The 25,734-nt window shown below is 38.2% G+C and overlaps 1 protein-coding gene across 4 annotated transcripts in view; it reads right to left on the bottom strand.

The window, feature by feature from the left end:
* The window catches only part of EPB41L3 (erythrocyte membrane protein band 4.1 like 3), a 157,886-nt gene extending 132,367 nt beyond the window's left edge, over positions 1-25,519 (bottom strand). For 3 of the 4 annotated variants that reach the window (XM_070747580.1, XM_070747573.1, XM_070747578.1), the window contains exon 1: positions 690-962. The gene's annotated coding sequence lies outside the window, so the exon portion shown is untranslated. Of the gene's footprint in view, positions 1-689; positions 963-25,256 lie in introns of those variants that run through there. The other variant, XM_070747579.1, reaches the window with a different exon arrangement.
* Positions 25,520-25,734: the final 215 nt, after the last annotated feature.

The raw sequence follows: 25,734 nt of genomic DNA, 5'->3' as shown, positions 1-25,734 counted from the left end.
AGATGTATCTTCCTTAAGGTCAGGAGTCATTAGTTTCTCAAACTAATCAAGTTTTCTTTAACTTCAAAAAAAGAATCTAAAGCAGAGCTCATTGATACTCAAATGTGAAATTAGCTAGTATCTGTTATCCAGCAAAAATTATTTAGAAGCTAATTATGTATAATAAAAGTAGAGAAGAAAAAAAACGGAGTAACAGTCAAAGAGAATATTAGCCTCCAGGATCATATTGTTCAGTCACTGATAATACTTCACTTAGAAGCTTGGATTTCATCCCAAAGAAGTATGGAATCCTATCTCAATCACCATGATAGATGAGCACTATTAATAATCCACAATATCCTATTTTACCTATAAATTAAATAGCATTTAGAAATACAGCTAAATTATGAGACAGCATACCACTTTACACATATTTGTATTTTATAATGCTTCATCATCACATAGAAAATGATGTAAAACATCCTATAGCAACATCTAGTTAAATATTTCATAGAACAGGAATGTGGTTTTTTTTTCTGGTATGTTTACACCATCAAAAAAAATGGTAATAAAATTTTAAACTAGACAATAAAAGTCAAATGTACTTAAACAAAATTTAAAAAACAATGTTTATTATTGAGTACATATTTTCTTTTACCATTTGCCTTCTTCATGCAATATTCTTATTTCAAAATATTTTAAGAACTTACCACAATATTTCCATATGACCACCATAATCAGATCATAGTGACACGTCCACATTTCAGTAGCAGGCAAGTCATAAAAGCATGTGTAAAAAGAAGGAAAACAAAGTTAATAATTGAATAGTAATCATTTTATGCTTACTATATTAAATATTCATAGTGTTGCGTTGATGCCAGTTAATAGCTGGTTCCTCAACAGTTCATTTTTTTAAAAGAATTTCAAAGTTCCATTGAGTATTAATCAAATACTGATTAGAAAAGTAATTTTTTAAAAATCACAGGACTGTGATTCAGGTAAATAAACTGAACTTACAAAGAAAAAAAAATAAGACAAAGCTATAACTAGTCAAAGTTCAAGCCAAGCAAAAATGCTAAAGAAAAAAAAGGAGAGAGAATGCTTAATGATAACATGATGTTGTGAACAATGTGATTTGAGAACGTTAGACAAGAGAGAGATAGCAAAAACTAGCAAATAAATTAATGTCAAGGAAGAGGCTTAAAAAACAACAACACAGGGTTGACTTTGAGACATGTAGGCATTTTATTTTAAAAATGAAGTGCCAGACAGCATATTCCTTTCATGATATGCGGCACTGTTTTTATTTTGGCTTTAAATCTGCAGGATAGACAAACCTGGAATACAGCAGATGCTTCCAGCTTTAAGTGCTATCAACCTCAGCCAGAATGCCAAGGTCAGGAGACAGACCAAGCTCTAATCCAAAACATCTGAAGAGCTGTTTACCTTTGATTTATGTTAAATTGTTTTCTTCACAAGAAAACCTTGGGTTAAAGATAATAACTACAAATAATAATCAATTGCCCCGTGTAGTAACAGAATAACAGAGTTGGAAGCTACCTTGTAGGTTATCTAGTCCAACTTCCTGCTGAAGCAGACCTGTACCATTTCTGACCCGTGGCTAGAGATATTTTACTACCTCTCATTAGTGTTTTTTTTTCTAGAATTGAGGTAAGAAAAAAATTCCGACCAGTTAAAATATTAAAAAATTAAAAATTAAAAAGCCAGCAGGTTAAGAAGCAAACAAGATATGAGAAAGAATCTTGATACATAATTATGCCACAGTTTTTAGGTCAAAAAAGACATTCAACAGCACTAAGCTGGTAACCAAAAAAAGCAGGTGTTAATCATACTGTTTGACATAGCTGGGCTGGTGAATTTTCTCTCTGATTTAGGCTTAAAGTCTAAATTCAAATTCTAAAGAAAGATTTAACATATCTTCCAAGCTAAATCATAGCCTCATCACTACTCAGATTTCAAGAAATCACTAAACTATAGAAGAACTAATTTTGATATATAGATATCAGCACTTTCCCCCCTTAAATAATGTCCAAGAGAACAATACTTAAAAATTCACACTATGTAGTTCTCAACAAAACAACAGAAAATACGTACAAATGCCAAAAGTTAATAGACATTTAATAACAGCACCTGAAGACAGCCATTACAGTGAATGTGAGTAGTTTTCTTTAAATCCTCATAGGACTATTACATGGTGTGAACATAATCCCTTTTTAAGAGATTTAGATAGTACTATAGACTATATATAAGTAGCTGCAGCTAAGTATCCATAATATTGTTCCTTAATTTTTCTATAAATCTAAACAAATGCTTTCAAATATATTAACTTAAATAGATTTTTAAAAATTAGAATATGCATGTAAATTCAAATACACATCTATCTATATGTCTGTCTGTCTGTCTGTCTGTCTGTCTGTCTAATCTATCATCTATCCATCCATCCATCCATTGCATGTCAGATAAGAGAGATAAAATGGGTTTTTTAACATAAAGTGAAACTTTTTCAGAAGAAATCAAAAGTAATACTAATCCTCCTGAAGCTTTGTGAATAATTATGGACTAAGCTTCATTTCACAAATCCCATTAAACTATGGCTTGTTTGAGCACATTATTACATAAAGCAAAATTGGTTGAAGGAACATATTTCTCTAACCCAAAATTATTATTCAAAATGTCAAAAATAATTTCATCCCCATCATTGTTGGGGCCTTTCTTTCACAATATTTTCAATTCAAATTTTCCCAATGCTTTATCAAACATCTTAGTTTTTCATTCTACAAGGCAATCTGCAAGTTATAACCTTTTCTTTCTAATTACAAATCAATGTAATATTACCCTGAGAAAAAGTACTCGTATCTATCTTTCTGAAATTTGCCCAGTTTTTTTTTATTTACAAGTAGTTATTTAAAATGTTTTCTGTTTTCATATATAGACTTTTTTCCTTACACCCTTTTTATAAGAACCCTATGATTATTTTTTTTAAGTTTGGCATAGATGAGTAGCAGAGCCTATAATTATAGCCAAATATGTTTCAAAAATGTGTATGTATTTTCTTTAGGAAAGAAATACAAGAACTCAGCTATTTGATTTAAAGCTGTTAGGTTTCATCTGCTCAGACAGGACTTTTGTTCATGTAAACGTACACCTGTAAAATAAATACTTATTTGAGTGCATTTATATTGCATAATATTCCATTTGCAATATATGAAAGATTATTACATCTATGGGTAAGTCAAATTCCAAACAACATTTTAGCTCGAAGGATGATCTGAATAGGAATTTTCAAGCATCAAATTAATCGAAGGTTACAATTTGACAAATCATTTAGATGGATAGCTAAGGTAGTAGTAGAAACCACAATACTGTAGTCCCGAAAGCCAAGTCGTAGGTTTTGAACCAAGGGCTATTTTTCACCCCAGCCCACCTCACAGGGTTGTTGCTGAATGGAAAATAGCAGGTGGGAACATTGTGTACTCTACCTTGGGTTGTACATAATTTATTTACTTACTTTACTTACTTATTTATTTGCACTTATATGCCGCCCTACTCCCAGAGGACTATGGGCAGCATATAAATCCAAATAAACAATAAAGGTAGGATTATTGTTATTTTAAAAATAGTACCTAATACTAATAAAACAGATTTAAAACCTATACTGTATTAAGAGGGTTATTTAAACCAAAGACTCAAGGACAAAATTACTTTTCATTTAGGTAGTTCTTATCTTATATTCTAAATATAAATCCAAAGAGAATCAAAACTACGCCTCTACTTTACGTCCCCAAAAGAGCTGTCAAAACAAGAGATTAAATGAATTAGTTTGCTACTGTAATGACTCTGATTACTAAACTTTCAAAAATATTCTCTATGAGCTCTTGGATACCATACTTCCTTAACTAATTTTAAATATGCCACTTTATTGAGGAATAATATTACTATTTTTTCAAAGCCATACCGCTAAGGTTTAATGTAGGGCATGGGTGTCAAACTCGCGGTATCATATTGCTGTCACATGTTCCCCTTTGTGGCGCTACGGTGGGTGTGGCCTGTGTGTGACACATCCTGCCCACGGGTCGCCAGTTTGACACTCCTGATTTAAGGATTAAGGCGTTAGGCTCGGTCTGGAGTGATCCTAAATCCATGGAAACTTTCTAAACCATTCTGGACTAGTATTTCTTTCTTAGGTCAAGCTCTGTTCACAAGGATGCTGTTGTGGGAAAAAATAATGGGGAGGCAAATAAGAAACACAGTGGGATATAAATCTAACAAGAAAAACACAATCCTGGGTATATAAATATAACTAACTAAATTCATTCTTCAAAATCACAGTAAGGAAAATTAAGATCATACATTTGGAAACATCTGTTTACTCTTTTACAATATGAGTTTTTTGAGTCTATATAGTATTTTATAAATACAACGAGAAAATGGAACATCTATCTCCAGATAAGAGAAACTATGTTCTTTTATCTCCAAGACAGACTTACCAGAAAAAGATAAAAAAAACATTTCTTTTCTTCGTAAAATACTTTGTAATGCGATAGTTTATTATGAAATTTTTCGCAGATGTTATGGACAATGGGCACAAAAAACAATTCCAGAAATACCCCAATGATGACTACTCTTGTGGGGATTTCTTTTTTAGCAAATGGAATTATATCTTACATTTAGCGTAAACAAGTGTAAGATTAAGACTATTCTAGGATTCAGAAAAAGATCATCCTATAGAGGTTTGAAAGAGGGAAAAAACAGAATTAGAAAAAGATTATTTGTAGATCTCAATACACTGCATGTATTGACAAATCTCGTTGCACACATATATTATCCAGTTATGGATAATCCAATTTTTTTTCACTACTGGTTCTGTGGGCATGGCTTGGTGGGAGTGGCAAGGGAAGGATACTGCAAAATCTTCATTCCCATTCCACTCCTAGGGGAAGGATATTGAAATATGCCCATTCCAACCTCACTCTGGGGCCAGCCAGGGATGGTATTTGCCGGTTCTCCAAGCTACTCAAAATTTCCATTACCAGTTCTCCAGAACCTGTCAGAACCTGCTGGATTTCACCCCTGCATGTATGATGTTTGAAATAATTTCTTGCTGCATTGAATGCAATGAGAAAACATACTGCTTTTTCTGGATTGGAGACCATCAAAAAGTGAAGTGTAAAAACATCAGCTGATTCCATTCCTCAAATCCTCTAAAATAGGGGAAAGTGACCAGAATCTCAAGAAAGGATGACTAAGGTTCCTAGGAACCTGGAAAAGTCCTGAGCAATGAACATATTATGACCTACTTAAGTCCCTGGAAATAGTAAATTATTGGGTACGCTAAATGAAAAAAGGATTCAACATTGAAAAATGTTGATGAAAAACTGAATGAAAATTTTTTCAACATTGTACAAATGGACTTACAGACATAAGGAACCTGGAAAAGTCTTGAGCAATGAACATATTATGACCTACTTAAGACCCTGGAAATAGTAAAATTATTGGGTATGTTAAATGAAAAAAAACAGAGGAAGCACAAATACTTCAGACTATACTTACTGTGATGGTGGTTTATATTTCCTGCCCCTGAACAAAACACAAATTAGCTATGCGTTTAGGGCAGAGGTTTTCAAACTTAAGTAAGAAATGATTTGAGGAATCCTATAAATGAAGCCCTGGTGTAATATTTTCACTCAGAAAATCATATGCCAAAAGACTGATAAGTAATCATTGGAGAACCAGTGTGGTACAATGGTATTGGTCCATTTCCCTAATTTCTCCAACCAAATCAAAGTCTGCTGTTGGGATAAAAATGCAAGGAGATCCCTATGTACCCCCACAATCTTTAGCTTCTGGAAGGTGTAAATCTAATGAACTAATTAATTATATCTAAAATATTAACAGTCATGCACATTGTCTTGTGGCTATTATTCCTATGACAGCCTTGTAAAGAGAGTTTGGTGCCCCAGATAGGCTTATCTATTGTTCAAAGTACAGAATATTTCTCTACTTCCCCAAGTTGTCATCAGCACTTCTTACTCTGGACCTCAATTTTTATTTTCTTCGCCTTTCCTAAACAGCTATTTTAAATATTCATGCAAAAATTACAGCTAGGGATAAATGCTATTGTACAAGAAGTTTGATCAAATTAGATGTGAGAGGAGAACCAGTTACAGATGTCTTCCCGTGGAAAAAAGTCAGTAAAAGCAGAAATATGACAAGTCACTGATTAATATTACAACAGCTTTCAACTAAACAAAGAGGCATTTGAATTTTCAACATTGTACAATTGGACTTACAGACATAAGACTAGTAGGGCACTATCTGTCTTTGATAACTCACAAAATTCTTCTCTCTAATGTTGTGACACAATTTGTCCACTGATGTTGCTACAGTCTCTTCACAAAAATCACGATTTTACTTTCGATTAAACAAGAATAAATACTTTAATGTTATACATAATGTTATATATGCATTCTATGCAATAATGTATAGAGCAAAAATACAACAGAAAATTTGTACAATATTTGTAAAATTATGTACAATTGGTGGGTCACAGAATGCTGGACGCGATGGGCTTTGGCCTGTTCCAATACAAAAAAAGTTGAAAAAAATAACTTTTTAATGCAGTTGTACATTTAAGTAGCCTGATGAATAAACTTTGATACTAGTTCCTCTAAACTAGTATTTGAGAATACTGAAGTATTTGAGGGACTGCCACAAAGAGGAGAGGGTCAACTTATTTTCCAAAGCAGCAGAAGGCAAGACAAGAAACAATGGATGGCAGCTAATCAAAGCGAGAAACAACCTGGAATTAAGGAAAAACTTCCTAACAGTGAGGACAATTAACTTGTGGAACAGTTTACCATCAGAAGTTGTGGTTGCTTTACTGGAGATTTTTAAGAAGTGACTGAACAGTTACTTGCCTAAAATTGTATACCATAGGGTTGGATTAGAAGACTTCTAAGGTCCCTTCCAGCTCTATTCTGATTGATTGATTGAACTAATCATGCAATATTAGGAATAAAGATAACCATGCATTTGGGATCCCATTACGTAGAATGGTACAAATTTATCACAAAAGACTGTGTGAGCAGGCAATACAGAATTCATTTTACCAATCACATCTCTCCCTAGAGCCTGTCCCCACAAGTACTTCAAATAAATTCTGATAATGAAGCAATTTTGACTTAATGAAAAAACTTTCCAATTACTCTATAATTCCATGTCCTAGAATTATCGGCAACATATTTTTGTCCCTTTGTCAAAAGGGGAGGTATTAGACACACCATTTTCTTGGCACTGTTTGTTAATGTGCTGTCAATTCTTACCCTCTCCATTTGAGTTTGACAGAGGTTATGAAGCTAGAAATGTCAGTTCAGCTTCATGCAATAATTTAAAGGACAATTACGTCTTCAGCAGACATTGAAATTACAATTCTTCAGGCATCCAGTTAGCTGTGAATATTTTGAAGCATAGCAGATATTCTATTTTTACAGCAAATCTTTAAATCAACCCACATTCCATCTTTTGAAAAATGTCTATTATTGGAATGCAGGCCTAACTGTCCAAGATCACAGGCCTATCACTTATATCTGAGCTTAATTGATGCTCAGAGAAGCAATATGTTACCCATATTCATGGTAAGACTAAGTATTTCTCAGTGCAGGTAAAGCAAAAAAATGCTTTCAATTTTTAAAATAACACGATGACTCATATTATATTATAAATTATAAATGAGAAAGGTGAAAATAAACTGATTACAGGATTTTAAAACTATTTTTGCATTTTGGCTTCAGTAAATTTTTGAGATTTTCAAAAAGAATGAAATAAGTTTAGAAAAACAAGTGTATGCATTAGTATATAGCTGTTGAATCAAAGATTATTGTTTATAGCATCAAAGCCTATTTGCAAGGACAGAAGATGGGGCTGGGATGGTGAATTGCATTAATTTGCACCAGGTTTCTCTATGTTTCTCTTTCTGCTATCCATGATTGTAATTTACTTACTTTTTTTTTGTTCTTTGCCTAACATTTCCTATCCTGAAATTGATAGTCTCATACTGTGTGCATCTGACTTTTAGTACACTGTTTCAAAAATGAAGCTCTCATTAGAAGAATAATATCTGTAACAAAATGCCAAAAAGAACCTTTGAAGGAATTCTAACACAGCCCATGTTTATTTAATAATGTAATCAATGAAATGAATTCCAAGGTAACTACTTATGAACCTGCCTCAATCTTTCAGATAAATTTACAAAGAGAAAGACAAATGAATGTTTTTACAGATTTGAGGCCTGTAATCTAAAAATTAGGCCAAAAATTCAGAGATACGTCTAAATCTTTAATGCATTTTGATGCTCTAAAATATATTTAAAATCGTACATTGAAAGAAAGGAATCAAGACATTATATAGTAAAAAAATAAAATGTATATTTTAACATAAAGCTCAAACTGATAGTTATAATTTTTTATTTTACTAACATCTCAGCAATTCTGTTCATGTTTAGTTATATAACTGTAAACCTTTAATCTGCAGATCACTGCTATTAAAATAATTCAGTGCTAACATCTGTTGATTTAGGCTAAAGTTCTTCTGCCAAATTTCTGAGAAACGATACTGCTTAACCGTCATTTAAATTGCACTAAAGCAAAACAGGAGTTCCAACTTTCTGAAATGCACAATAGTAATTTCAAATTAAAAATGTTAACATTACTAAAATATTAATTCCAGCCCCGAGTCTTTGGAGAGGGGCGGCATACAAATCTAATAAATTATTATTATTATTATTATTATTATTATTATTATTATTATTATTATTATCCTTCCTTTTTTCATAAAAGGATTTTTGTGAAGATACTGTTATAATTGAATGTATTTGGTTTTCAGGGATGAACATATGTGGCAACAGTATTTCCAGAGCAAATAATGTAACTATTTTTAGCCTACTATCAAGTATTTTAAGTATTTTGGCAATGAAAAGCATTGCATACATAAAGCCGCAGGAACCACTGCAATACTTAAAATAGAATGATCAGCACTTGCGAATGGTTTTCCACATAACTGATCCCATGAAGTTTAAGCAGCCTTATATATGGTTTCTTCGTAATCCCATGAAATGAGGGTTTTCTATTGAATTGTTGGGCTTTATAAACTCTGTGGTTAGATATGAAATTGGCTTTACTTGTGAAATTACATGCATTTGGGCACATACAGCACTTGAAAAGCTTGAACTGGAGAATTATATTCCCCCAAAAGCCACTTTCTAGAGGCAATGTTCCAGCAAGATAAAAGCTGCGCAGACATACCTAATTATTTTAACATTTTCATCTGGTCTACCTCTTAAAGCACAGTTATCTAATTTGAATTTCCCAATTTATCATGTAAAACGGTTACTATTCATATTTTCTAAATTTTACGGTATAGATCCTTATTCAAATTTCTTAAAGAAATGTATTATTACAGAAAAATAAACAACTTTATTTATATAATATATACTCCACATTTCAAGGCATTTAACATAATTTAACCAATAAATAAATAAAGTAAAAATATTTTAAAATATAGTACAATAAACAATCATTAAAATATATTTAAGTATTTCAACAATTAATAGCTGTACCTGAGAAAATGAGACCAAATATCTGAAAGTTTGTGTTTCTTAGCCCAGAAGGTGAAAATAATAATAATAATAATAATAATAATAATAATAATAATAATAATAATAATAATAATTAATAACAGTAACAATAATAACAATAATAATAATAATAATAACAACAACAACAATAATAATAATAATTTATTAGATTTGTAAGCCTTCCCTCTCCGAGGACTCGTAGCAGTTCATTACAAGACAATACACAATATACAAATCTAATAGTTAAAAAACAATTTTAAAAAACCCTTATAAAAATAATAATACAGTTCAAAAAGAAAATACTTTTTTGCCTGTCAAAATGAAAGACTTCTAAGGGCAGAGGTATCTTTAAAGGGCCTTTCTAGTCAGATAGTTCCTTTGTGGAGTCTGTCCCTTAGTTAATCATACTCCAAGCAATTCAGAGTTTTAAAGAGAGTTATTCTGATATAGGGGTTAAGGAACTGGACAAGGACCCTAGTTCAAATCTCTCCGCTCAACCTCACCAGTTTACTGGGTAATGGGACAGGATTCCCTCAGATTCAGCTGAATCTGCCTCAGAATTAGTGAGGGGAAAACTTGGGAAAATTATGAATTCCATTTTGGTTCCTAAAGGAAAGGCAGGATTGATTGATTAATTGATTGATTGATTGATTGATTGATTGATTTCTAGACCGCCCTTCTCCAATGGACTCAGGGCAGCTTATACGATAAAATCAAAACAAATACAAAATCTAAGAAACCAATATAAAACCTAATCTAAAACCCCACACAATTAAAAACCATTTAATTAAAATCCAATAATTATTTACTCATACCATCAGCTAGAGCAGTGTTTCCCAACCTTGGCAACTTGATGATATCTGGACTTCAACTCCCAGAATTCCCCAGCCAGCGAATTCTGGGAGTTGAAGTCCAGATATCTTCAAGCTGCCAAGGTTGGGAAACACTGAGCTAGAGCAAGAAGGCAATACTCAAAGGCCACAAGCCTGCTGGCAAAGATGTGCTTTTAGAGCCTTACGAAAGGCCAGGAGGATGGGGGCAGTGCAAATCTCTGGGGAGAGTTGCTTCAAAATGTCTGGAGCTGCCACAGATAAGGTCCTTCCCCAGGCCCTGCCTTGGCTGACGGGACCCAGAGAAGGCTGACTCTGTGGGCTCCAACTGGTCGCTGGGATACATGAGGCAGTAGGCAGTCCCTTAAGTAATCTGGTTTTAAGCCATGTAGGGCTTTATAGGGGATAACCAACACTTTAAATTGCATTCAGAGATCAATCGGTAGTCAACACAGCTCATGGAGTGATGGTGAGACATGCGTATAATTAATAATAACAATTTATTAGATTTGTATGCCACCCCTCTCTGGAGACTTGGAGCGGGTATACCTTGGAAGGACCATGACAGCTCCCACAGCTGCATTTTGGACTAACTGCAGTTTCCGAACATTCTTTAAAGGTAGCCCCATATAAAGAGCATTGCAGTAATTGAGCCAGGAGGAGATGATAGGGCTACAACTGGTGTACCAGGCAAACCTGTGCAAATGTCCCCCTTGCCACAGCTGAGAGATGTTGTTCTAGGCTCAGCTGTGAATCAAGGAGGACTCCCACGGATATGAAATTAACAAATAAATTTAATTGATATCAATACCAACAGACGTTTCGATGAGGTCTCACTCGTCATCTTCAGGCTGGTGTTTCTGTCCTTGTCTAAGGCGAACACTGCGAGACCTGAGCTGCCTTCCTTCTATAAATACTGGTGGCTGGGTGTGGTTTGATGGCTCAGCAATTGCCTGCTGTGTAGAAACTTCCTGGTGAGTCAGTGGGGTAACAATTGGGGTCGTTGATGTAGCTGAGGTATGCTGATTAGTTAATGGTTGTAGATTAGGCGTGATATCCTGAGTAGTTGGAACTTGCAGGCTACTTGATTGTTTTACAATGTGTGTTCTGAGTCTGGTTTCTATGGCTGGGATACGTTTGAGGGTTGGTTTCCAGATGTCTGGTAAGCGAGAGGTATCATCCCGCTTGTTCATATTTTGGGGATGTTTTTCTATCTCGATGGGCAAAATATTTTTTCTATCTCGATCCCCAAAATATGAACAAGCGGGATGATACCTCTTGCTTACCAGACATCTGGAAACCAGCCATCAAACGTATATGTGTGTGTGTGTGTGTGTGTGTGTGTCACATGTTTTTTTGCTGAATTTGAAAATTAAGGGAAACTAGGAAAGATCTATTTTGGCCTTATTTTGGCCTCATCAGCTAGCCATACCCATTGGGACTTGAACTCCTATATATATATAGGAGCCGAGGTGGCGCAGCAGGTAGAGTGCTGTACTGCAGGCCACTGAAGCTGACTGTAGATCTGAAGGTCAGCGGTTCAAATCTCATCACCGGCTCAAGGTTGACTCAGCCTTCCATCCTTCCGAGGTGGGTAAAATGAGGACCCGGATTGTGGGAGCAATATGCTGGCTCTGTTAAAAAGTGCTATTGCTAACATGTTGTAAGCCGCCCTGAGTCTAAGGAGAAGGGGGCATAAAAATTGAATGAATGAATAAATGAGTGAGTAAGTAAGTAAGTAAGTAAGTAAGTAAGTAAGTAAGTAAGTAAGTAAATAAATAAATAAATAAATAAATATGATCCTTGTACTTTGTATTGTTAGCAGCTTAGCTGCCATTTTTTGTACAATGCAACTTCCAAATATTTTTCGTTAATAAAATAACATTTTAACAGGATACAACTAAAGTGTGGGCAATTATCACTCATTTAAGCAACTTAAAAGGGGTCATAGGTAGCAAACTTATAAGAGTAATTGGGTAAAGGTATGTCCTACCAAACATTCAGTAAATTCAGTGACAACTGATGATTCAGAAAGCTGAACTTGCTCTTTCAAGAGGAATGCCACTCTGTCCAAAAATAATATCTAAGTCCAGATTCATATTAGACAATTTTGCCTGAATTATTTTTATCTTTCTCTCTCACCCAGTGCATTACAGAATCTTGAGTACAGTAATACCTCGTCTTACGAACCTAATTGGTTCCCTGGGGAGGTTCGTAAGACAAAAAGTTCGTAAGATGAAACATTGTTTCCCATAGGAAACAATGTAAAATCAATTAATCTGTGCAATGAAAAAAAACCCCTCGCAAAAAAACTTCCAGGTTTGGCGTTCGGGAGGCCGCCAAGAAGCCCCCCGGCTGTTTTAAAAGGTGACAGCCAGGTGGTGGGGCTTCTCGGTGGCCTCCCGAACGCCGAACCCAGAAGTTCGGGTTTGGCGTTCGGGTTCAGGAGGACGCTGAGAAGCCCCCCGGCTGTTTTAAAAGACGACAGCCGGGCAGCGGGGCTTCTCAGCGGCCTCCCAAACCCGAACTTTTGCCAAACATATGGGTTCGGGGTTCGGGAGGCCGCCGAGAAGCCCCGCCGCCTGGCTGTCACCTTTTAAAACAGCCGGGGGGCTTCTCTGCAGCCTCCCGAACGCCGAACCCGGAAGTTCGGATTTGGCGTTCGGGTTCAGGAGGACGCTGAGAAGCCCCCCAGCTGTTTCAAAAAGCAACAGCCGGGCGGCGGGGCTTCGCGGCGGCGGCAGGTTTGTAAGAAGAAAAAAGTTCGTAAGAAGAGGCAAAAAATTTCTGAACCCCGGGTTCGTATCTCGGGTTGTTCGTAAGACGAGGGGTTCGTATCATGAGGTACCACTGTACTTGAAGCATAATGGTGAAGAGTAAATTATAGCCAACAATCATCAGGATAAGAGTCCTGACTCCAAAATTCCAGGTAATCCAGAGATTTCATAAAGATGTGGAAGTCCACAAAGAATGAAATGTAAACCTCAATGGCCTATATGTTAGATAGCAGTCCCCTGGTATCTTCTTTGAGTATAAAGGATTAGAAACACTGTAAAATAAGGCCTGCATACCCAATGACTTCAGGTGTGCCACAATTATACCATGACTGATAGTATGACAAGCTGTTTTAAGATAGGGAGCTACAACTCACGGACCATCGGCCAGATGAGTCACAAGCTGGCTACCTCCACTTTAGCAAAGGGAGGAAAAATCACAATACATCACATGACAACAGCATGATGATGCAAATTTGATACCCCTGTGTTACGAGTTCCAAGAAAGTAACAGGGCCTTACCGCACTGCCAGATTCTGGCATTGTCATCCGCCAAGGAAACCAAAGCAGAGCTGGTACCATACCTCAGTGGAAATCCAGAAAATCAGAATCATTTGAATGTGGGTTGCAAAGTCACCACTTTCTTATTTACATTTCCTAAAAATGGCATGATTGAAATTACCCTATAATTGCACAGATTTCCTAGATCTAGTTACCGTCTCTTTTAGACAGACAAGAACACAACCCCCTCCAACAAGTAGTACCCTTAAGCAGTGGGAACTCCCATGTTACTCAATCTGGAGAAGTGACATGGTGGCAGCAGTGGTTAGAATGCAGTATTGCAGGTTAACTCTGCTGAATGCCTGCAGTTCTATTCTCATGAGATCAAGGCTGACTCAGCCTTCCATCTTTCTAAAGTCAGTAAAATGAGGACCCAGATTGTTGGAAGTAATATGCCAACTCTGTAAAACCACTTAGAGAGGGCTGTAAAGCATTGTGAAGTGGTATACAAGTCTAAATGCTATTGCTACTTAATCTAGCATGAGAGCTAGAAATCAAATAAGCAGATGGTAGCCTTCATCTATCCACAAATCAAAGAAATAATGGGATTATAGATTGCCAAATATTATAACTTTATGATATGTCTTAATATTTGGGCCCATATCAATAATGATGCCATTGGCTTTGTGTACAAAAAACCAATCAAATTATTCATTCTTCTGGCTCCATTGCACTAATATCTTGTTGGAGGAAAGCCTGGTCTCTGCTGATGCAGTAAAAGCAGTGGAAAAACATTCTGAGCTGCTTTGTTGCAGAAAAATATGTCTTCAGACTGGGCAGGTTAAGACTCAACCTGCTTTGTCGTTGGAATTATTTCATTTATGGTCCAACTGACATCCCATCATCACTGTCAGCTCTCACCATAGGAAACCAAAGATACAATATGGTTCTGAGCAGGAGTGGGTTCTAACCTATCTCGCTAGTGGTTCGCTTCCTCCCATGACGGATGGGGGGGAAATGCCAAAAACAATATGGCGATGCATGCGTAGTGCTAGAAAGTTGACTAGAAAGCCGCCCAGAATCCTTTGGGAATTGGGCAGCATAGAAATATAACTAAATTAAATTAAATTAATTCTGCACATGCGCAGAAGTAAAGAACCCAGAAAAAAAATCCCCCCCCCAACAAAATCCAAAACAAAAAATTCCAAAACAAAGATAATAGACCAGTGATTGCAAACCTTTTTTTTTCAGGTGCTGAAAGAGCATGTGTGCGTCCTTTTGCGCATGTGTGAGTTTCCACACCCATAATTCAATGCCTGGGGAGTGCCCACACCCATAATTCACTGCCTGGGGAGGCAAAAACACCTTCCCCCACCTCCCAGAGACCCTCTGAAGGCCAGAAGCGGTCTGTTTCCCAAGTTCTGGTGAGCCCAGTAGGCTCGTGTTTCGCCCTCCCCAAGCTCTAAAGGCTTCCCTGAAGGCAAAGGAGGGTAAAATGCCCTTCCCCCGTCCACCTGGACACTCTGCCAGGTGATGCCCTCTCAGGGCCTCTGTGCGAGCCAAAAATCAGCTGGCCAGCATAAACATGCACGATGGAGCTGAGCTAGGGCAACGGCTCGAGTGCCAGTAGATATGGCTCCGTGTGCCACTTGTGGCACCCATGCCATAGGTTTGCCATCACTGTGATAGACCCATGGACCGGCACCAACAGAACCAGTTCTATGACATTACTGTGACCTGTCACTACGAGTTCAGGCAAACTGGTCTGAACCGGTAGAAACCCACCTCTGGTTCTGAGACAAGAAAGAAGATACTTAGAGCAATAAGTTCAGTTGCCTAGTCATTTCTATTTTCAACAGATCAGCCAGTTCATTAATTTCCTGACACATAATATAAGAAATTATCCAAATGCTTTCATGAAGTCATTCACATCTATTAGCATATGGACTGATCCCTGTTAACGGGTCATCCACTGAAATAAAAGTTTATATCAGCCTTCAAACTAAAGTGAGCAGGGAGAAACTTGTCTCTCCCAAATAAGAACCAATTCCAGCTGCAGAAAACAAAATACAGTGATACCTCATCTTACAAACGCCTCGTCATACAAACTTTTCGAGATACAAACCTGAGGTTTAAGATTTTTTTGCCTCTTCTTACAAACTATTTTCACCTTACAAACCCACCGTCGCCCTCTGGTATGCCCCGCCTCCAGACCTCCGTTGCCAGTGAAGCACCCATTTTTGTGCTGCTGGGATTCCCCTGAGGCTCCCCTCTATGGGAAACCCCACCTCCGGACTTCCGTGTTTTTGTGATGCTGCAGGGGAATCCCAGCAGCGCAAAAACAGGTGCTTCGCTGGCAACGGAAGTCCAGTCTGGAGATGGGGTTTCCCATGGAGGGGAGCCTCAGGGGAATCCCAGCAGCGCAAAAATGGGCGCTTCAGCTGGCAAAAGGGGTGAATTTTGGGCTTGCACACATTAATCACTTTTCCATTGATTCCTATGGAAAACATTGTTTTGTCTTACAAACTTTTCACCTTAAGAACCTCGTCCCGGAACCAATTAGGTTTGTAAGACAAGGTATCACTGTATAACAAATGTTATGCTGTATGTGTGGAGTCAAATAATAGTTGGGACCGGCATATGGTGATAATAGAAGACATGAAATCCTGAGCCACCCTTATCCATAATGTGCATCCTGAAATGTTCTAGAACAAAGAACATAACCAAGATCACCCTGGCTAGCTCAGTAAGGATGACAGTGAAGCAGATAAGTGAACAGTGCTATACATTAACAATATTTCTATACTGTGTCATCCATCCAAATGCAGTGTCATGCATTCAGAATTGGCAGACTACCAAATGGAACATTTGGTCGGTAAGATGATAGTCCTATAGAGTAGATCACAGCCACTCCAGTTCCAGCCTGCCATACCACAGAATAGTCTGGTAGAAAAAAACAGCAAGAATAAAATTCATCTTGGTTGGTTTATTTAGAGAAATCTCTGCAATATATGTCTGGACAGCACTTTCCAGATGCCTTAATACCCTGCACTGAAGGGGATGAAAGGCCACCATCATTTATACCTTGGCTTCCTTGCTTAGGCTGCAATCTGAAAGGAAAAAAAGTCAGAAAACAGCCTGGCCACTTTACTCTGCAATGGTCTGACTGCACCTTTCCAGGAAGGATTAGGAAAGATCCATCTAAAAATAAATATTTCATGCACAGTATTGCATGAAAGAGGCAAGCCTTTCTTCCTCTCTTTGTTAGAACTGGGGATCTAAGGCTAAATACAAGGAAATCAGTAGTGATTTTTTTAAAAAAAAAATTACTTAAATAATGCATAATTAAACCAGTGGTGGATTGCTGACAATTCTAAACCATTTCCTTACAACCAGTAGCAGACCACCAGTCATTGCGCCGAACTGGCAGCAATGACTGGTGGTCCATGCTCCCAAACCAGTCCACCGGTTGCCAAAAAAAACCCTTTCTGGGTAAGATTTATGTGTGGTTATGATTGGGTAGTATTGACTGTTTTTAAATGATAATGGGTTTTTAGCTTTAGTTTTAATTATTGGATTTCTACTGCATTGTTTATTGTTGTTATGAGCCGCCCCGAATTCTTCGGAGAGGGACGGCATATAAATCTATTATTATTATTATTATTATTATTATTATTATTATTATTATTATTATTATTATTGCCGCTCCGAGTCTTCGGGAGAGGGGCGGCATACAAATCTAATTAATGATAATAATAGTAATAATAATAATAGTAATAATAATAATAATAATAATAATAAAATTATTATCATCATCATCATTATTATTATTACTATTTTAAAAATAGGTCCCAGCAGCTTATTGCTTGAGACGGCAGAAAAGAAAGAAAAGGAAAGAAAGAACAATTTTGGTCACGCCCGAACTTTCTTCAACTTTCAACAACATCTACCAGCTAATGTTGGACTTTGATGCTGTAAATAATCCAAGGAGTAATGACAGTTGCAAGACAACCCATGTACAGGACGGACAGGTATAGTATTATATAAGCAAGAGACTGAGCGTATGGGAAAACGTAGCTTTTTTACAGGGGGGAAATATGGTGAGACTGACCCCAAAGAGTAGTCAAGCAATTTATTATTATTTTGCACAACGTGACACATTTCCATCACAATGCGAACTGATAGGGAAGGTAAGTGGAACCCACCCCTGAATTAAACTATGGAATATGCTCAGAGCTGGACTGTTAATGTGGAACGATGAGGTGTGCTCACCCCTGTGGCTCTGAGTGCTAGCGGAATCCAGCGCAATTCTGCTACTGCAACTGTGCAAAAAACCCACGCCAAAACATGGGCGCACCTGCGTCTCCGCAGGTTCTGCAGAGCTTCAGTAAGAGAATTGCGCTGAACTCCGCTAACACTCAGAGCCACGGGGACGAGCACACCTCACCTTAGCAGCCCACTTCTGAATATGCTCATTTAGAGATGAAGTTGGTCATAATTTTAAAGTCCTAAACAGATTCTTAAAGGATCATCAATAGCTGTTTATTACCTCCAGAATGATAAGACAGCTTGCATTAAAACTCGCTGTGTGATGAGCTTGTTTTCAGACATGGCTTCTTGTGGCTCTTCACATATCCATACAGACACCCAAAATAGTTTGAATTGAGACTTTTCCATGGGATGTAATTTTGATAAAAAAGGAAGGCAGATGGCTGATATCAGTATCAGATGCTTTGCTGGAATTACAACTAGAGTTTTAAACTCTTAAGAAATTGAGGCAATGAAACAAGTAGCTCCTGAAAATGGACCATTGGTTTCAATTCCAGAGAAAAGCTGGATGTTGATCTTAAAATGCATTAGGCAGTGTTTGAAGGCACAAATTGGGAGAAGAGTGCCAGAGAAGACTGTTGCTGAACCTAATCTGCTGATTACAGAGAACCTTAGGTGGTAAGAAAATCAAGTTTTACCTGCCGAACAACAATCACTAGCTATAGCAATCCCAGCTGCCACTTCATCTAACTTGAAAAGAAAGAAAGGTTACTGCCATTCTCAATTAAGAAGAATCATTGGAGTAGAGTTAGAATACTGTCCACAGCCTGCCCACACTTTATTTTGCAACACTTTACTGTGTGTTAAATCCACGGGTGGGCTGTTGCGCGGATTGGGGGGGGGGAATGCAGTGGGGCAGCAAAAATGGAGCTCCATCCTAGAGCACCCAATTTGCAGTGAAAGATGTTGAAAGAAAATGCACAAGCCACACCCACAGTGTTTAGTATGCTAATGTCCACCTATTTGCATGCTGGCCACGGATTGGCTAAGACGTGGCCCTCAAAATTCAAGCAGCTGTCAAGCCACGCCTACACAGGAAAAAACTTTTTAAAAGGACTGCAAGCCGTGCGCAGAAACATCTTGCCTTTGTAACATATACTTGCTCTTGCATATATATTGAGGGACGTTCCAGCTTAACCCTAATAAAGCAGAGTTAAAGCTACAACATGATCCTCCATTGTTCACCAATCTAGCACATAGCGTGGTAGTAAAAGTTTTGGTAGCCCTTCCCTGGTTAAATCTATATCATTGGTAGGAGTGTAGTTAGAATAGTACACATATATGGTAAATATATCTCACAATCTGCATGCATGCAGATGATACAATCTGAGCAGAACAAAAAGATGGGAATTCAGGAAAAAATATCTAATTTGTGTTTCTGAAATTCTGTTTTATTAAAGAAGAAGAAAAAAATGGCGATAAAGAAAAAGAAGCAAAGCACTCTTGCAAGTCTTGGGGCTGAGGAAATGAAAATTAACTTTGTTTTATCAGCTATTTGAATAAAACGGGAGGAAAAAAATAGAATTCTAATTGCACTGCTTATTTCAAGCAAATCTTCTGTTCCAACAGACCCCATGACAAGCTGCTAAGGAGCACTACAACTTTTCTGTGGTTGTGCGTTTCCTGATTGACCATTGCATGGCACATAATGCTTGATTTTTCTGAACTGTTCACTTTGCCAATAGCGTCCTGTTGTTGTCAAAAGAGGTTTAAGAACTGAAAGAGGTCATAATTTAAATTATTAAGTGCACCTCTATACAGAAAGCCAGCTTGGTGGACTGCCTTACTTATTTATTTAAAAGATGTATATGGCCACCCATCTTAAGCAACCTTGGGTGGTTTACAACAGCCATTAGAAGACATGATATCCTGAGCCACTCCTATCCATAATGTGCATCCTGAAATATTCTAAAACAAAGAACATAACTAAGATCACCCTGCCTAGCTCAGTAAGGATGCCAGTGAAGCAAATAAGTGAACAATGCTATACATTAACAATACTTCTGTATTGCCTTACTTATTTATTTAAAAGATGTATATGGCCACCCATCTTAAGCAACCTTGGGTGGTTTACAACAGCCATTAAACCAATAAATAAACTAATGAAAAATAAAAATCCTGCACCATAATTGTCCCTTTAGTTATTTATTTAAAAGGTATGGTCATGATATCAGACTAAAAACTGGGTGATTGTGAATTCTAGTCTCAGGCATGGAGCTAACTGGGTAATCTTGGGCCAGTTACTTTCTCTCAGCCCTAAGGAAGAAGCAACTACAAACCACGTTCCCCCCAAATTGCCAAGAAATCCAGGGAGACTTGTCCAAGCAATCATCAGGCATCAAAAACTGATTCTCTCACACACAAAAGCCCCCGCCTCTAAATATTTGTACACATTGATCACAGATTTCCCAGACCATTTCTCAATTCCTCTGTCCTCCCTACCTTGTAGTGGAATTTAAGTTCAAAAAAAGTCACTCAGAGTTGTTTCCTATGGGAGACTGTTAATAAGCCTAACTATAGCAAGTACAGAACAGAGTTACGATTGGGTTGAAAAAGCCCGTTTCATCAGTATTACAGCATAATAGAGAGTGCTAGCAATAATAGCCTTTATCTGGTGAACCTGATAGTTCTGTTCTTTCAACCTAAGTAATCTCCCTAGGCTCTTCCAACAGTAAAGTAGGCCAACCCTAAAATTCCACTATGAGCTTCTTAGAAGAATGATATTACACGTGACAGTTAAATAAGACCACCAATAGAAAATTAAAATGGATATTTATTTATTTATTTATTTAATTGGATTTGTATGCCGCCCCTTTCCGAGAATTCAATTCCCATCACCACTCCACATTGGAAGAAAGATAAGAAAATGAACTTTGCAAAATGTATCAGAGTTCATATTCTTAATGCTTCAGAAACAGAATGAACAAATTGTTCCCATTAATCACAATCGGTATCTAATTACATATTACAAATTCAACAGTGTACACAACTGCAATCAGTTGTTTGTGAAATCTCCAGAACTTTCCTGATACCTGCAAAACACATAGTATATTGAATTTGCTGATGCAGCCTTTATGTTTATACTGTGACCATTAGTCATCAATAATGGGCTATGACCCTTATCCAATCTGGATTTTGGCCTTTAGAAATGACAGGATCCCAGCTCATCCCATTGAATGTCTGAAATTAAATTGCCCAGTTAACTTTTTACTTGCTAGTCCCCTTGTTTCTATTATCCAATGAAACGCAACAGCCCAAATGTGATTAGAACCCAAGGTTTCATCATCTTAGCATAGCAACAGCTTGGACAATCAGCAATTAGTTTAAGCATAAAATCCTACAATGTCACTGAACCGCAGGGAAAGCACAAGTGATGTGTGAAACAACTACGTTCAGCAGAAAGAAAGATAAACCTTATTGGAAAAAGTTCAACCTTTAAAAGAGCTTGGAGTGAGCTGACTAAAAAAAGAATTTTAATTACTCTTGGAGATAAAGCAGGTCCTTGAGAGTTTATGTTCCCTCCCAGCAAAAGACAGGGAAATTGTTGTTTATCAGTTAATATTTATCCAATGTATTCTTATTTTGATTCTTATTTATAATAGGCAAGATGAAAGGGGTTGTTAAGGGCAAATATAATACATAGTGGTTATTCTCTTTATTGTAATCTCTTCAGGGTTTCCTTGAATATGAAAGTGTTAATTAAAAATTTGGAGGTTCATTATTTAAATTGATTCATAAAGCTTCATGGGAAGGATGCATATGTGCATATTTATAAGCATCATAAAGTAAACTTTGCTCTTATGGTTCATTTACTGAAAATAAATTTATTTAAATTTCAGTAATGTAAGAGGAAAGGCTATCATAGAATACTACTATACAGTGTTGTGTTGTGAAGATTACAAGACAAGGGAAGCAGGCAAAAACAACATCAATCTTTTCATCCTGAAAAAGTCACGTGTTTTTTAAAGGATTACCATGATATTTGGTAAAATGTAAGCTTTGTTATTTAATGCTTAGGGGAAAAAATTGGCATATCCAGATGTTACAGCTTTGTCGTTAATCATACAGTCAATCAAGCCGCTCTTAATTATAAACACTACAGAATATTTATTATGAAGTCGTTTAAGAAAAAATATACTCAACTTTCTGATAACAAGTATAACTAGCAACATTACATATATGATTGTTTATTAAATTTATTCTCCCTATTTGTGTTGTCTTTCCATTCTCCCTGCAGTATCTGTTACATGTTTTCCCCACCCCTCTCAGTGCTATTGCACTGTAATATTGCAGCTGCTGCATATTCGAGGCAGTATCAATCTCTCCCATTCTAAGAGAGACAAACCCAGAGATTAAAAACACTGCTGAGAGATAAAAGTAGCCCTCTGCTTTGAATGGGAGTGTAAAAATGACAACATATAACCTGGACCTCACGTTACACTAGCTTTTTCTGCCCCCTTACATAGTCTGATAAGAGAAAACGAGAAAGGTTGATAGTTCTCATAGGAGCACATGAATTCAAGGTATAGGAAAAGGAGGTAGAACAATGGGGTATGGAGAGGGATAATAGGGGATAAAGAGAAAGAAAGCTGATACTCTTAATAATTTTTAGCTACCTACAATTGCTTCTTATATTGTACAGTATTTTTTAGTTTGTAATGTTGCTTACTTGCTTGCTTATTGATTGATTGATTTAAATTTGCATGCCGCCCAACTCCCTAGGGCAGTGACGGCTAACCTTTTTTTACTTGGGTGCCAAAAGAACATGCTCGCATGCTATCACGTATGCGCAACTGCCCACACCCATAATTCAATGCCTGGGGAAGGTGAAAACGCCTTCCCCATACCCCGGAGGACTTCTGGAGGCCAGAAATGGCCTGTTTCACAACTTCTGCTGGACCCAGTGGGCTCATGTTTTGCCCTCCCAGGCTCTAAAGGCTTTCCTGGAGGTGGGGAAGGGTAAAAACACCCTCCACGATCCCCCCAGAAGCGCCTTGGAAATCAAATACACCCCTCCCCGAGCCTCTGTGCGAGCCAAAAATCAGCTGGCCAGCACATACACACACGTTGGAGCTGAACTAGGGCAACGGCTTGCGTGCCAACAGATATGGCTCCAAGTGCCACCTGTGGCATCCGTGCCATAAGTTTGCCATCACTGCCCTAAGCACTCTAGGTGCTCTAGGCCAGTGTTTCCCAACCTTGGCAACTTGAAGATATTTGGACTTCAACACCCAATGCTGGCTGGGTAATTCTGGGAGTTGAAGTCCAGATATCTTCAAGTTGCCATGGTTGGGAAAAACTGCTCTAGACAATATGGATTTTGTTTTGGAAAAAAGTGAGCAACAAGCAGTTTTCCCACTTGTTGGGGTTGGGGGGCAGGAATGGCATTATTTGTGATCTATGGAAGAAAGAATACCCTACGAGACTAGACTTTCAATCCTGGGCCTAGAAAGCTTAGAACTAAGACGCCTTAAACATGATCTAGACTTTCAATCCTGGGCCTAGAAAGCTTAGAACTAAGACACCTTAAACATGATCTAAGTATTGCCCATAAGATTATATGCTGCAACGTCGTGCCTGTCGGCGACTACTTCAGCTTCACTCACAACAACACAAGAGCACACAACAGATTTAAACTTAATATTGACCGCTCCAAACTTGACTGTAAAAAATACGACTTCAGTAACCAAGTTGTTGAAGCGTGTAACTCATTACCGGACTCCATGGTGTCATCCCCAACCCCACAACACTTTACCCTTAGATTATCTATGGTTGACCTATCCAGATTCCTAAGAGGTCAGTAAGGGGATGCATAAGTGCACTAGAGTGACTTCTGTCCCCTGTCCTATTGCTCTCCTATATCTCCTATACTTTTTTCCTATCCCTATATCTCTTCTTCTATTCCTTCATTGATATATATCATCCTTTTCCTCCCACTTAGGACTATATGACTGTAACTTGTTGCTTGTATCCTAAGATTTTTATTAATATTGATTGTTTCTTCATTGCTTATTTGACCCCTATGACAATCATTAAGTGTTGTACCACATGATTCTTGACAAATGTAGTATCTTTTTCTTTTATGTACGATGAGAGCATCTGCACCAAGACAAATACCTTGTGTGTCCAATCACACTTGGCCAATAAAATTCTATTGTATTCTATTCTTTATTTGATATGTTTTATTCCTATATCTTCTCTTCTATTCTTTCTTAGAAATATTTTTACTATGAGTGTATCCTCTATAACCTTCATTATGTATTTTACTATGTGTATACCCACTAAAACCCTCATTGTGTAATGGACAAAATCAATCAATCAATCAATCGATCAATCAATCAATCAATCAATCAATAAAAGCATAAATAGGAAGACAGAAAGGATCCTTATCCTTTTTACCCGGACTTAAAAAGGATTTTCCTTCTCCTGCTTTGATTTAAGGATCAATCAGCTCCACACACACACACACCCCGCAAAAGTTGTGCCGTCAATTGGTTTCTATATACGGGCTGGCAAAATTAAGTCTGGGGGTGGGCGGGCAGGTGGGCGAGCGAGCGAAGTTCCTAAGCTGTTCAATTCCGGATCCGCACGGCTCTCTTTCTTTCTTTCTCTTAATAAGAATCCGGCAAGAGAGGAGAGCAAGCCGAGACGGGGCGACGGGTCCCTAAGGTGACGGGCGGTCGAACCGAAGCTTAGAAAAGGTAATAATAATAATAATAAATCCTCCAAGCCGGCAGGTGCTGGTACTTCGTAAGGGTTACGCACTCACGGAGCGACCCTGTAAATAGAGCGTGGGAGAGAGATCGACGGAGATTTGGTTTGGTTTTGTTTTTTTAGCGCAAGAGGCCAAAGCCGAGGATCCCGTTGGGAAAAAAACTGGCCCAAGGCGGATCTCCGGGCGCTCCAGCACAGAAGAAACGGCGGCTGGCATTTATAACTCCGTTGGCGGAACGGCTACCGTTCTTGCCAAGGCAGCCACCTCAGGGCGAGAGTCCTTTTTCCCCCTTAGACTGACCTCAAAGCCAAGGACGGGACAGCGGTTTTTCGCGGCGCATCCTTCCAGCCCCGCTTCCATTGGCCAAGGCACGCGGAATCTCCTCAGGTCCCTTTTGCTCTCCTCCCCCCTCCCTTTTTTTTTCCAGCCGCGGAGCCCGCTTTCAAATAACGAGGCGCGGAAGCGAAGCGGCTCACCTGCGAGCTGTTTGGGGGGGGGGGGGGGGAGCCCGACGCCCCAATCCCGCCTTTCCCGGAGGAAAAGTGCCGCTAAGTAGAACCCAGCTGTAAAGGGAACCCGGTCCGCGGAGCGCTTTGGCGACCCCTGCGCGGCGAGCTCCGACTCCGAACCTTCGCCACCTGCAGAGCGGCAAAGCTGGCTTCGCTTTGGGGGAAAAAAACAGCCCGACGGACCTACCCGGAGCCTGCTAAGCCACGCCCCCGCTCTCCAAAGCCCTCTCCCTATTGGTGGCTTCGTCGGATCCCACTCGCTTTCCCCCCGCCCTCTCTGGTGTGCGCAATTTGGAGGCTGCTGCTTTTTTTTTTTTTTTTTTTTTTGGCTTTTTTTTTTTTGCGGGAGGGAATGAAAGGGATTCCGAGGATAAGGCAGAAGCAGCCCTGCCTTCGTTTGGCTCAGGACGACGGGAGGAACTAAAAGAGGAGAGGGTCACGGATC

The sequence above is a fragment of the Erythrolamprus reginae genome, chromosome 3, assembly GCF_031021105.1.
Source record: "Erythrolamprus reginae isolate rEryReg1 chromosome 3, rEryReg1.hap1, whole genome shotgun sequence".
In the NCBI taxonomy this organism is placed as follows: domain Eukaryota; kingdom Metazoa; phylum Chordata; class Lepidosauria; order Squamata; family Dipsadidae; genus Erythrolamprus; species Erythrolamprus reginae.
Note: the sequence above shows the minus strand (reverse complement) of the source record. Positions and strands in the feature narration are given on the sequence as shown.